This window comes from Ixodes scapularis, unplaced genomic scaffold, assembly GCF_016920785.2.
Source record: "Ixodes scapularis isolate PalLabHiFi unplaced genomic scaffold, ASM1692078v2 PGA_scaffold6__148_contigs__length_123643588, whole genome shotgun sequence".
NCBI classification, from domain to species: Eukaryota; Metazoa; Arthropoda; class Arachnida; order Ixodida; family Ixodidae; genus Ixodes; species Ixodes scapularis.
In genome coordinates, this window is record NW_024609881.1 from 11,184,206 (window position 1) to 11,198,356 (window position 14,151).

General features: G+C 45.0%; 1 long non-coding RNA gene across 1 annotated transcript; it reads right to left on the reverse strand.

Moving 5' to 3' along the window:
* Positions 1–328: 328 nt before the first annotated feature.
* LOC120841226 lies at positions 329–12,199 on the reverse strand. The gene is made up of 4 exons (XR_005715712.2): positions 12,014–12,199; positions 9,781–9,974; positions 7,786–7,928; positions 329–823 (listed from the first exon to the last, which is right to left on the reverse strand). It is a non-coding gene; the product is annotated as an uncharacterized LOC120841226 (long non-coding RNA).
* Positions 12,200–14,151: the final 1,952 nt, after the last annotated feature.

Genomic DNA, 14,151 nt, shown 5'->3' on the forward strand with positions numbered 1-14,151 from the left:
TTGGCAAAACGGTGTAAATGCAGTGTGGGCCAGGGTGGGAGTTCTCTGGTCATTCAATCTTGGCTATACGGGGAATTTACACACTTCTCCCAAGGAAGTCTATGCTGTCATTCAAAGGATGTTTTTTGTGGCATATATCTCCAATTTTTGGTGCTGTGTGCAGAAAAAAACTGGTTGCTACTTAGTTCAGGATTTAGTGACCCACGATTAATGGAGCTGCTAAAGTAATTTCCTCAGAATACTTAAACAATAAAATGAAAGTTGAAAACATGTGCGAGCTGCTGTATTTATTGTGCGGTTGGCATGCAAATGAAGCTGCAAAATCAAGTCAAGTTTGATACAGTGGTTTTTTATTTCATGTTCAGTACATGGTGCTAGCTTATGCCAGAGTTCCACTACAGCGACAAACAGAAACAAATGACGACAAGTCTCAAACCTGAGCCTTTCCCGATTTGACAGGCTTTGTAGAATAAAGGAGGCTATGCTTAAACACAAGCATCATGCACGCGAGGGTATCTTTGGCAGGCTTAGAATCACTGATGCTTATTTCACGAGCACCGAACGAATAAACGCCGCCTGCCAAAAGTACCACCACGGGCATGCTGAATGGGTTGGAGGCTTGTAGCTGTCGTTTGTTTCTGTTTGTCGCTCTCGTGTCCCACTAGAGCGACAAAGGCTGGTTGCTGGTCGAGTATCTGCTGCCTGGCAACTGGGCTTCACAGCTAGTAGGTGGCTCTGCCGATTCGAGTACTAATGACAGCAGTTGTACATAGTTCACCCCATGGCCACTTCATGGCTGTGACGTAGAGCTGGATAGCAGCACCTGGAGAAGGAACAAGATAACCAGTGATGCATGTTTAGTAAATATGTTTTACATAAACTGTAAATCATGCTCCTAATTAAATTATAACAGCAGAAAGGCCACCCAAAAGGTCTTGGTGGTATCTTCAGTCTCCTTCAATATAAAAGACGTACTAAAAGCGCGTGGCCGAGATGACCGGGGTCGGGGGCGCTATGTGCGCTCCAAGAGATTCTGTTCTGCCTCGAGGAAAGGACGCTCACTCAGGGCTGAACTGGTCCTGAGCTTGCGACCAGTTTTTGGTTTAGGTTTAGACTAAGAGCGTGCTTTATCGGCATTGCGCCCAGAGATATGATCATGGAGGCTCGAAGTAAGCATGCTCATTATTGTTTTTGTTATCAGTTGTTTCTGGTGTAAAATTTGAAAACAGGCACAAATATTAATGTTGCACCCGAGTCTCATATCTGAAAAATAAAATGTCGATGAGCGGATTTATTAATCAGAAGGATGGCATGGACCATGCACTTTAGAAGTGAAAATAATTGCCTTGACTCGGGCCAGTTTCTCTCGGACAGCCATTTCAGAATTAGTGGCTGTGACATAATGTGAATGAACTGCTCTCCACCGTGACCCCAAAAACTGATAAGTGTGCATTGCACTTTAGCTGAGCACTAAGTGAGTTCCCCCTTGGGTAGATTGGGATCTCCCAGAGCACACCAGTCACTGCCTCGGCCAGGCGCTCCCACTGGGTCTTTCATACTGCAGGAGAATACATAACGCAGGAACTACAGAACTTGACAGTGACAAACATGATTTCCCTCCATTTGTAGAATACTACTGTCAGTAAATGCGAAATAAAAGCCAGTTAGAGCACCTCAATGTGAACACCACATATAACATACAGTACTGTGGAAGGTTGCTCAGATCGTTTGAAAGCAGACTTTGAATTGCCGCAAGAGAATTTTTCTTGATTCTCTTGATTGTAAAACCAAGCCATAAGTACAACTTCACTGTAAAGACAATGTTTTCTATCTGCTTTTCTTTAAATGCATAGAAGTACTTTTTGGTATTTATGTTACCTACCTCTAAAAAGACGAAGGACCAGTAAAAGGAAACACAGACACAGTTACGTACAAAACGAGCATGTTGGTACAGTAACTAAACATGAGGAAGACACATAGAAAGGGGGGGACAGATGGACAACTTCGTTGTCCGTCCCCCTTTCTATGCATCTTCCTCATGTTTAATCACAAACACAGCGCTGTCTTTCCTTTTACTGGTCTATCTTTTTTGCGCTGTTTTAACCCGTTCAATATGACCATCAACCAACTCGCCCAACTTTACACCTTGCTACCTCTAAGGTTGCAATATAAAGTGGTCTCAACTTCCACTGACAGCCCTGAAGCTATAAACCCACAAAACACCAAATTCTCTAGTAATTAAAACAACACAAAAGAAAATCAGATCAGAAAAACATTCAGTCTGACTTGATTATATTGAATCAATAAATACAATGAATGTGAGCAATATTCTTGTGAAATTGTATTATAAACTTTCAATGTAAAATGGGATGAGAGTCCTACTAAAGCAACCAAGAGGAACAACCGACCCCGACACGACTTAAATACATTCAGCATGCACACGAAGATACCTTTGGCAGGCTTCCCATTTTTCGAGGCTCATGAAGTAAGCACAAGTTATTGCAAGCCTGCCAAAAGATATCTTGGTATGCATGCTGCATGGTCTTGGGGCTTAAGATGGCAAGTTGGCCATTCATCACTGAATAATATGCCAAAAAAAAACACAGACACAACAAAGGAAGATCTGGCCAGAACACTGCATAACCTTCAACTGAATGGTTTGTATAAAAAAACAGAAATACATATAGACCCTTTCAGGCAACATTTCATGGGTGCGCTGCCGCCACCTTGACGTCACGTGACCCTGCCGCCACAGCCGACCTTCAGTTTCTCGCAGTTGCTCCGCGTTGTGTGCTGCACCGGCCACCACCGGAGCTTTGTTCTCGAGTTCTTTTACGTTCTGCATTGAAATCGTGTGTTTGCTTTAGGTCCTTTCGATATTTCAGGCTTTCATTTAATCATTTGATATCGACATTTGAACATCGCTCTTGTATTTTCTTATTTATGGAATGGAATCGGACAGCGAATGGATCGACGATACAAGATTATGGCCTAGGCTTCAGAGACCATTAAGTTCATCACATTTTGTTTTTATCGCTAATAAGGGCAGTCAACACCATTGCGACACATAAAAATTTCAACTGACGCTGTAAGGCTATCGCAGTCGTGCTTCTTGCTGCATGTGCGAACTTTAGACATTGTTTATGTAAGTAAAAGCCGAACCGCATGTAAGTGCTCAAGCGAGCGGCGAGACGAGCAACGGCGACAACGATGAGAGTCAGCGACGAAGATTTCTCGCTGTCGCCCGTTGCATCGCTCGGTTTTTGGATTTCTAGAAAACGTCGCTCATCGTTTTGGTCGCTTGCGTGCGGTTTGCCTTGTCGCACGACTGATCGAGCGAAAGCGAAGCGAGTCGCTTGTCTCGTTGCTACCCAAATCGCTTTCATGCGGTTTTCTAGAAATCCAAAAGCCGAGCGCCGCGACGGGTGGCAGTGAGAAACTTTCGTTGCTGACTTGTCGTTGTCGCTCGTCTTGCTCGCTAAAGCGCTTACATGCGGTCCGGCTTTTATCTACGGAAACAATGTCTAAAAGCGCGCACATGCACCGAGAAGCACGACTGCGATAGCCTCACTGCCAAAAATTTGAGGGTTTTGCGTGCCAAACCAACGATGGGCATCTGGAGATAGCCTCACTGCGTCAGTTGATATTTTCATATGTCGCAATGGTGTTGACTGCCCTTTATTAGCGACAAAAACAAAAGAATGTGATGAACTTACATGTTCTCTGAAGCCTAGGCCATGATCTTGTATAGTGATCCATTCACTGTCAGTTTCCATTCTATAAATAAGAAAATACAACATCTATATTGAAACATAGGTATCAAATGAATAAATGAAAGCCTGTAATATCAAAAAGACCCAAAGAAAACACTCGACTTCAACGCGGAACGTAAAAGAACACGAAAACAAAGCTCTGGTCGTGACCGCTGCAGCACACAATGCGGAGCAACGGCGACAAAATGAAGGTCAGCTATGGCAGCCCGTTAAGCGCGCCGACTGGTGGCAGCTCGAGTAACTGACTCCCTAAAAGCATCTATACAGATAAAAACTGACACCTGCTGGCAGAACACTGTAAGGTCAAAATGCACTTCCTCAGAAACCAGTGCCACTAGTTGCACAGGGAGTGAAATTCTGTCAGACAATGACACTAAGGGTGCACCTCAGACAAGAGTTGTTACCCTGGTATTTTATCCAGAAGGTCACCTAGCAATTCACTCTGTCCATTGTGAGTGCAAGTCCAACTTAGAAAAAGACTAGTGTCATGGGCTGCTACAAGACAAAAGCAAAGAGGAAAATTCACAATGCCTTCTTGATGAAATCCTAGAATAACAACTCATGTGAGCCCACCCTCATTACTATTACATGACAAAGAATTCCACGGTCTGCAGAGCCAATGACGCTCGTTTTGCAGTCGTGTATCACTACTGCGTGATGCACGTTAAAGACCCCAGGCTAGCGGCTGTACCGCACTGGCTAAATTTCTCATCTACAGCTGGGAGACTCGTCGCCCCTGTGAGGCAGACCAAGTTCTAGGCTGTATAAACACACACACAACCCAATTTTTTTGACGCTCGTTTCTGGGGGAGTGCGTTCAGACGTCGCATCAGCCCACTTCACATGTCGCAATTTGGCTTGCAACTTTACACCTGTGACGTCAGGCACTGCAGCTTCCCCCATGCCTATATTTCGCTGCATGAGTGACGTCACAACAGCAAACTCGCAAGTAAAATCACACCATGCGAATCAGGTTTACAGTGTTCACACAGCATGTGTTACTTCCTATCAGTAGATATATTTTTTTTTTACCAAAGTAAACTATTCAGTTAAGAGTTAAGACGTGTCCTACCCAGATCTTCCTTCATTTCGTCTGCGTTTTTTGGCGTATTATCCAGGCTTGAGGCATATCAGTGTCAGGTGTTTCTCTTTGTCGCTCTAGTAGGACTCGGCCAGGGTGGGGAAACAGTCATGTCTCAATAATATGAGTACTCTGCTATATAAAAACCGTTTTCGGGGACCAACCGGGTAAATACCTGCATTTTGTCCTGTTATTATGCACAGCTCACATTATGGATGCTTTTGGGTAGGAACGGAGGTGTCCATTTGCATGAGACATCACTGTCAAATTCCCTAGTGTTGAAATTAATGACTGAATGCTCTGAAGCCACGTAGCAGGTTTCTCCAGTGAACACTAATGCGTAGCGGTGGCATGGCAGATGTTTGTGGCTGCAGAACACACCACAGGCAAATGATATCCAATGTGGACAATCATGGATATTTGACATTAGAATCAACCAACAAATAGGCCTACATGTTGCTGTCACAGAATTGAACGATTTTTTTCTTCGTTGGCTTCCGTTTTGAGTAAGATGCACAAGTGCCGAAAACACGAGCTCAGAAGAGAAGAAAAAGAAAAAAAGAAGGAAGGCGGAAGCTGCGTAGAGCTAGGCTTCAGTGGTTGGAACAACAAGCAAGGCTTCAGTGATGTGGGAGGTCGAACCCCGAACAAGGCTTTGTCAAGATGGTTGGTGGGCCCTGAGCAAACTTCGACGATGTGCATGTGCTTGTGAGCGAGCGCTGTTCGGCACTATAAGCACCCAAGCCACCAAAAGTTCTCGACTCCGACTGGTGCCGCAAGGGACTGGGACCACCACCGACATCTTAAGACCATGATTCGACTTTCCTCGTACGAAATGTCTAGCATCTTTGATTTGGCTTCTGTTCCCTCCTTGTTACGCTTTCGAAGCTTTTGTGATTTTCTTGCCGCTGTTACGAAGAGCAGAAGGCTTGCAAGATATGTTCTTTTCCTTTATTATTTTCATTTTTTTTACGACCGTTTGTGCGTCCTGTGCACCTTTTCTTTAATTTTGAATTTCATTACTAATAAATAGTGTTTCGAAATGCCAGGTACAAGTCACTCTCAATTCCTACCGCCTCTAATGAAGTCCATCACCTAGGTGTGGCCCTAGCACCTGGACAGCGGTCCAATTCATATTACAAGTTGGTTTGTTTATGGCATCTTTTCCAACCGAACCTGTGACAAACTGGCATCCACTACAGGACTTGAACCTGTCACAAGTTAGTCACAGGTTCGGTTGGAAAAGATCCTATAAAAACAAACTTGTAATTTGAACTGGACCGCTGTCCAGGTGCTAAGGCCACACCTAGGCGATGGACTTCCTGAGAGGCAGTAGGAATTGAGAGTGAGTCAAGCCTGGCGTTACGGAACACTATTTAATAGTAAAGAAATTCAAAAGTAAAAAAAGGTGCACAGGACGCACACACAGTCGTAAAACAAAAGGAATAAATAAAGGAATAGAACATATCTTGCAAGCGCTCCACTCTTCATAACCGCAGAAGGAAAACACAAAAGCTTTGAAAACATAACAAAAGAAACAGAAGCCAAATCAAAGATGCCATACATTTGGAGGAGGAGGAGAGTCCAATCATGGTCCCAAGATGTCGGTGGTGGCTTGGGTGCTTACAGCGCCACACAGCGCTCACTCACAAGCACAGGCACATTGTCTAAGACTTGCTCGGGGCCCACCAACAGTCTTGACGAAGCCTTGCTCAAGGTTTGACCACCCAAACCCACGAAGCCTTGCTTGCCGTTCCACCGGCCATAGCGCCGATGCCTTGCTTCGCGTTCCACCACAACCACACCATGCGCGGGTTCCACCTTCTTTCTTCTTGATCCCTTCCTCAGAGCTTGTGCATTTGGCACTTGCACATTTTGCTCAAAAAGAAAACCAGTAAAAAGAGTACAATAACCACTGAATTCTGTGAGAGTTGTTATGACTGTGAATGTCTAGAGGGCAAAGTTGACATTTGCAACAAAACTTGAAATAATAAGGCATGTGGAGAAGGAGACAAAAAGTTTTGTGTCACTGGAGCCCACAAGATCTTTGTAAACTACTCAACAAACGGTGTGACATAAAAGCGCGACAAAACACATTCTGACGCACGGCATGTTAAGACATCGAGAAACCACTACAGAGGTGGTTTAGAGATGTCGGGGCAAGCAACATTCCTATATTGGGACCAATCTTCTAAAGGCATGTGAAAAACTCCTTTTACTCTTGAAGTGAAGAATCTTCTAAAAGAATGTGAAAGATTCCTTTTAACTTGATGTGAAGAACTTCACTGCAAGTGGATAGCTACATTAACTTAAGGGCCACCATGGCATAGGAGAAAAGACAATCTAAGGGATGGATAGATAGATGGAAACGGCTGTACCTTTTGTAACGAGCAGTGGTGCCAGTGTATGTGATGGGACTATTGTGGTGGCAGTGCCAGCGTCGAAAGAGAAAGTCAATGGCTGAACAATCAATTGAAGCCAAGTATGAAACCAGAAATAGTTAAATGCCTTGCCAAGGAAATTGGCCTGCAGTGGCAAAAGCATCCCTGGCAAGCGATTCACAGTTCGCATGGAAGCTAACAGAACAAGGCCCAGATATCAGAGCTTTTGAAAACCAACACGGATGGCACCACAAAAATGTATCCTTAGTGATGGGAAAGTTTAGAATGCCAAATAGTATGAGCTGTTGCAGTAAAACCATCATATACGTATTAAATATGAAATCATGGATGACTCGGGATCTCTTTGGCTGGGTCTTTGATGGCTCATGGACTGGGAAGCCGAGTTTGTGGATAAGCGTCTCACCGTGTGCTTACTTGGTGACATGTGCCGCTTAACATTATCCAGTTCCATTCTAGCAGCCAAACACGACATCCAAGCTACATCCGTTAGACCAAGGCATAATTCAAAGCTAGTCTAGATTGTGTTTACCATTTATAAATGTCCAGGCACGTCTGCAATTTAGCCCATCCAGAGGCTTTCGGAGACGGTCACAAGAGCCAGCAGCTTGCTTGGGCAGCTCACTGTCAGCCACTCTGTCCTTCCATGCACCGTGCCACCTCCATGAGCTCCCACTGAAAAACAAAAAAAAAAAAGAATCGGAAATTATACCTGCAATAAGAACATCTCAGCAGCAGAGGCTACGTTATGGTGCCTGGAATGCGCCTCCAACTGGTTTGTTTAGTGTTCTATATAACCCATGTACCAAAAGTGGTCTCTAAGCGACAAAATTAAATGACACCACAGGAGCTGGCATGTCATGCTGTTGGATGTTGCAATCCTGGCAGTTAGTCGTACAACTTCTGGCAAAAAATATATGAGCTAACACAGCCGTCATTGTCCTCGCAACATTCAAAATCCTGACTGACAAAGCTTCTATGGACTGTCAAGCTGAGGGATACCCTCTCTGCACCCCCTCCCTTTTCCAGCAGAAACTACCTCAACTGTCATGATGTTCACAGCTCGGAAAAGATCCCCTAGAAGTTTATTCAGGAGCAACTAAGGTAGCTATAGAGACAAACTCTCGCACTATGAAGCCCTTCCACAAATCTGCCATAAGCAGCAGCAGTTCACTGAGAGTATAGAAGTTTGCCTTTAAATACATTTCGAGATGAAGTTGCATCTTTGGATTCTACCAAGACTCTAGTTTCCAGCAAAGATTTACGTTGGCAGGCCGGCCGAGTTGCTGAGTAGGAGGAAGGTGCATGTGCCCCACCACACGTGTCTTTTGCTTACATTCAGAGAAAGGAAGGCTGAAATTCCCTGATTGATACTGATTAGGCTGGAAATCTTGAGACTTTTCCAATTGCCGAATTTCTCAACAATACCAATTTTCAGCTCATAGACACCCTGCACAGGGTTGAGTTAGGTACTAACGGCCATTAACAACTGCGTGATTTACTGTACACATATACGGTAACTATACTAAAGCCCAACTTATTCTAGTAACGCACAGCACCATAAAACTACCAAAAAACACCGAGCATGCACCCACGGCAGAGTAAGCGCTCAACCCCTACTTTTGAAACATATCAACTCATCTAAGGACATATTAAAGCCTATTCCTCTATTTTAAGCAAGTTAAAAAACTATATGAAAGAGACATCAGGCACCCTGTCGCCATGGGCGTTTATCTCCACGACTGGCAGACAAAATGGGGATAGAACGAGTAGAACAGCAAAGCAGGAGAGGAATAGGAGGGGTGCAGTCGAAAAGAGCTAGAAAGTGATATACTTGGGGACAACGTTCCGTGGCAATGGAGCTAAAGCTAGAGAGCCAAAGGACACCATTTCACTGCATAGCTGAATATAGTTCAACCATAATAATTTGCTGGGTGGAACGTAACCAATTAAAATATATGTAAAATTGTTCCATTTAGCTTTGACTTTAGAATGTTAGCATAACATTAGCCAGGACGTGCCAAACCTAGAGCATTTCCTTTTTAGCTATTTTGTGTTTTCTTGGTTTAAATTCACCCTAGGTTTTCTAGCTCCTTGCAAAATTAAGATGGCATCTTTATCATGCGCATATTTGGGCATCATCAGTGTGGTTTATTGTAGGCACACTCTGTGAGCTCGCCCCTTTGTTTGACATGTAAGATTTTTATGAAGTTTGGCAACCAAGAAATCTTAAAACAAACCAAGCAAGTGGTGTGCAACGTGTATGACAAATGGGACAGTGGGAACCGGGACTCCTAGTTGTTTCCGTATGCCAGTTGGCTAGCAATCTCACTGGTGTGTGTGAGCAAGGGTGGGGACCGAGCTCAGGACCCCTGGGTTCTGCAGCGCAATCCTCGCTACACATATTCTGGTACACCTATCCCCCAGCTCTCCATGGTCATCCCCAATTTAGAGTGGGCAATTGCTTGGTATATTACAGTTTGTAATGGTGTTATTTGTTTAGGAAAACAAAAGGTCAGATAAATACCAGCAGGGCCCTGCGGAAGCGGTGCATGGGCCCCGTTTCACCTTTCACAAAGCATCCTGTCTTGAAAGGCAGCAGAGAAACAGGTTGGGCTGATTCGCCTGCAGGCCTTTGCTGGGTTGATGGCTACTATCCAGACTGGCAGCTGATCGGCCGCTTTCAACCACCTGCAGTTTTTTCTTGATGATACAGACTTCCTGCAATACCATGAATAAGAATCAGACTGATATTCTGGAACAAACAAAGAAACCAAAACTTGCTTCACAGATCAACAAAAGAAAAAGTGCCAACATTACGCTTCTCTTGTTGTCGACAGTGCAAAGACCATGATGACAGCACCATTAAACTCAACCAAACAAGGAAAATTAGCTTCTTCATGACGTAATTGTATTAAGAACCAGGCACGCAGCCGGAAGGGGGGGGGGAGGAGCCTACCTCACCTTTTCTTTATTACCTGCCCTATCCCCCCCCCCCCCCCAGAATCGTCCATTTTGCTGCCCCCCCCCCCCCCCAAAAAAAAAAATTCCTGGTGAAGTGCCCATTAAGAACAATGTGCATGTAGAGCTTAGATACCTACTGGTACCTCAAGAAATCCCAGGAAGCTAAAAACAAATTAAACACCACTTAAAAATAGCACAGCTCGCTTGATAGGCACATGCACAGCAATCAACAAGCCTCTTGACATGTTCTGCAGTGCAGGGATACAAATTAAAAATAAACACCGGGGATGTGATTGAAATCCTTTGGGGCAGTGCAATGCGCAAGTTTATCCCGAAGCTACTGTTTGCGCATGCGCCTAAGAGGCGTTAGAGCTGGTTCACACTGTTGCAACTGACTACGACCGAGTTGAACAAAACAGGGTGTTAAGCCGCTTACGACTGCCATTATTACTGCTGGACGGCGTGGTCATAAGCCGTCACAAGAGGCTTAAAGACTGGTTTTGTCGGAGTCAGTCCTAGTCGGTTGCAACAGTGTGGACCAGCTATTAGACTAAAATTGTATCCAGCTTTGGGTCTTTCCACAAATGTTTCAAGAGACTCCCTTCAACTTTACCAGGGCCTCAGGTATTTAAACGTTGTAGTAAGTAGGGAGCCAACACATTCAAAGCTGGATCTCCTTGCTTTGTATGTGTCTCCCCAGTACCACTAAACGTTCTATACCAGATCAGAGCATTTTAATCAAATCATTCAGCCTCTTTCCTCAGCCATGTAAACTACTTGTGCACCCACGAGTTCTACAAGTCACGAATGTAGCCGGGGTAAATTAAAACGTCGCTAAGGCAAGCAATAATAATCATTATTAGCGACAGTAGTACCCGGGGTGGCTCGCAAGGCTAGACATATATGCAGGGGCCCGTACGCACGATCGTCTGCTAGCCAATCAACCAGAGCAAGATGATCAAAATAACAAACAGGCAACAAGGGAGAAAACAACAAGAACGATGAGATTAACAGGGCTCGGTAAACACTTTTAACACCTGTGCGACACGGGCAACTCGAATGCCATTTACAACGAATGACAATTGTGTGATCGGCGAATCAGCTCGCTATCTGTCGCGCGTGGAATGCGTCACGCCCGGAGTGTCGCGCGCCGATTGGCCGTCCGCTCAAATGTCATTCGTTGTAAATGGCATTCGAGTTGCCCGTGTGTCCCAAGTATAAGAAACTCAAGGCTCGAGCACCTCAAACCCAACGCCACGCACCGCACGCCGGCGCGAGGCACACGCCGTACACGAGCACAACGACGACACCCAGTTAGGAGCGTGTCCTATCAATACGCCAAACGCCAGCGCCAGTCGAACCGCGCCATCCCGCTGGACGCGGCGTGAAAACCCAGAACGCGCGGGCCGGGAGTTTCAAAACATTGGGCACAACTCAACGCTGCCGCTAGCATGAAAAAGGACGAGACGACACGCAATCAAGCGTTTAACAACACAGAACAGTTCACTGATAGCAACGCGTACTTTAGAAACAATCTAATCAGCGTCTCTGCAGTGCTCCGGTGTCGCAGAGCATTCACGGGATTCTCAAGATAGCGGCACGGCGGCACCGCGGCGCCGCCGCCGCCGCCGGTCAGGGCTAAGACGATTTCACTTTTTTCGACTCAAATCGTAGAAAAAAAGTGAAAAATCATCCGAATTACGGTGGCAACATGAGCTACGTTGTTCCGAAGATGATCTAGCATATCTGGATATTCTTCTAGCATGCATTATGAATATGAAATCGGCAAAACTTACCTAAACTCGGATCGACTGACGCACTCCGAGAAAGGCCTTTGTGTCCTCTCCGGAACGAACAAGGATCCAGAAGTTGCTTGCGGCTTTGAATTGGCACGAAGCCAAGCCAGCCAAGGCAGCCAAGGATTGAAATACGACTTAATAGTTTCGGTTTCGACCCCGCTCTATCTCAGTCCATATTTCTGGGGCCGGTGTCACTACGGTTGACATTACTGCAGTTATCGTACTCTATACAAACTTTGAAGTCAATCGAATGCGAGCAGACATAATTTCCCAGCTTCTTTTCCTGTTATACGTTACTTGATAACCTTTGTTTGCTGATTGGAATCTGCATCAACTCATGTCCATCTGGTCCTTCAAACAAACGGTGTTTAATATCTTAATTCGACTTGATTTTTTATTTGTGAATACATGTAATTGCTTAATCATTCACTGGATATCTGTTTTAAGTTTTTATTTTTTTGTTAAAAAATGTACGTATTTTTTAAGTTTTTTTTTTTTTTTGGTTTGAATTACAGGCCGTGTTTTGTGGCTCAGTAAAACAGGATGTTTTGAGAAATTCAAGATCATGTACAGCCGACAATACACCAGTGATGTAAATACAGGGGAGGCGGGAGAAGCGTCCCCCCCCCCCCTTCCCCCTCCACCTTATAAAATATTCCTGGCTGCGTCGCTAAATGAGCATAAGAGGCACTGCGTTTTTTTCCTTACAACATTCACACAAATCGAAGGAGGGAGGAGCTGCTTCATCTGAAAACTTTCAGTTTTGAGATGAAGCAGCTCCTCCCATCTCTTTCCACTTTTGCAGAGCGAACGCTCGGGAGGAGCCGACCCCCTCCCCAGCGTTTACTTTCAACCTGCCAACGAGTATGGCTGTATTTTTTTTTTTTTTTTCGTGGACCTTCTAGATCGCTACAGCTTCAGTGCATACAGCGGTGTAATCCACTCGCTAACTTGCTGTGCGTGTCTAAACAGAAGACATGTTTCCCTCCGGAGCAGGATCGGCGGCTGAGTGGGCTAGAGCACACCAGCTCGGAGCACGCGGAGCGAAAAGCTCGCGCAACAGAACCCAGGGATCCTGGGTTCCATCCGCACCCCTGCCCGTTTCGATCTGGATGAGCATCGTACCGGCGTGCGGTCGTGTATCACTACTGCGTGGTGCACGTTAAAGACCCCAGGCTAGTGGTTGTACTGCACCGGCTAAATTGCTCATCTACCGCGAGTGACTCGTCGCAACTTTAAATGGCTGACCAACTACACGCTGTATGAATATCCCCATAACCCAATTTGCAATTTTTGCCCTGCAGAAGTTACGCTAACCTTGATGACGTAGAACAAATTAGTTCTGAACACGTCGACGCGTGCACCGCCGAAACGTGCCCCACATGTCCTACACTCCGTTTCACGATCAGTGCGAGCGAAAGCAATGTGAGGTCGATGTTGACACGTCACGAGCTCACCTTCGCTCGTATTTATGGTGAAAGAGAGAATGAAGAGTCATAGAACAAAGAAATGATACAAAACATAGATGTAATCTATGTTTTGTATGTAGATAGTGTAATAGATGGCAGGGTAGATCTATGTCATCTATGTTTTGACTGCCTAAGCTAAGCTTATTTCGTATTTACAAATTCTGATAAGCATGAGTCCACGTGGAACCTATCCAAACGCGGATTAAAATTCGGCTTGCTTAATTTTGAGATGAAAATAAAAATGTAAATAAATATTTACATTCGCGGTACCCCTTACTTTGTTTCGATTCCTTACATCGGTGAATGCGATTTTCCGCGGAATAGACTTCTTTTTTATGTATGTGATCACTAGCGCCACTTGCACATACAACGTTTTTGCTTTACACCACGCGTGGCCAAGGCTTTCGTAACTTGTGGTGCGGTCCGTGCGGACCGCATTCCACGTGTGTTGGCGGTGTAAGGTGAGTCAGATGGGTCGTTCCCGCTTTAAATAAATACTAAAAATCAGTTTCTCATACTGCGGCACTAAGCGTTGACGTTGGTGCAGCGAGAGCAGTCTTGCCTCTTCTTGAAGTTAGAAATACCAGCCAACATCTAAGCCTTTCTCGTGTCGGAAGTTTTGCGTGTCGCGTTTCATTTGAAAAACTAAAGGCTTAGCACATGTCG